Source organism: Plasmopara halstedii (genome assembly GCF_900000015.1).
Source record: "Plasmopara halstedii genome assembly, contig: Scaffold_2956, whole genome shotgun sequence".
In the NCBI taxonomy this organism is placed as follows: domain Eukaryota; phylum Oomycota; class Peronosporomycetes; order Peronosporales; family Peronosporaceae; genus Plasmopara; species Plasmopara halstedii.
The window spans coordinates 1793470-1794063 of NW_020189861.1; positions in this window are offsets into that span (position 1 = coordinate 1793470).

Sequence of the window (594 nt, forward strand, 5' to 3'; positions counted from 1 at the left end):
GCTCACCGCTGTCAACGGAATGTCACTCGCTCTCATGAGCAATTGGTAATAGCCATCGACCAAGTCGAGTGCACTGTACTTTCTACATCCCACCATGTGGATCGGCGTCTGTGCCGGATAGGTGGTCGTGTTTAGCTTATTGTAAGCATGAACGATCCGCCACCTGCCGTTCGGCTTCCGAAAACAAAATCTTGGTGTCGAATGGGGAGCCTTGCTCTCACTTACCATCCCTACGTCGTGCAAAGCATGGTAAAAAAGGCGTCGATGACGTCGCACTGCTCCTTGGGCAGGGGCCATTGGCGTGTTACGCAGTATTTTTTTCCCGAAACCAGGCCGATCTCATGACTCACACCTCGGTCCGGAGGCAGGAACGAAGGCGGGTCTTTGGAGACGACGACTTGAAATTCCTTTACCAAAGGATAGTACGGATCCAAGGTATCCCATAGGATCGACGATCCACTTCGTGCGTTCGGCACTCTCTTGGTGTCCTCCAAGATAGCTTCATCCAGGAGTGATGACGAGTTTATCACCTCGTTCTGTCGTACAATGACCACTTCGGCCAAATCGCCTGCTTTCAAGGCACTACTGAATTCT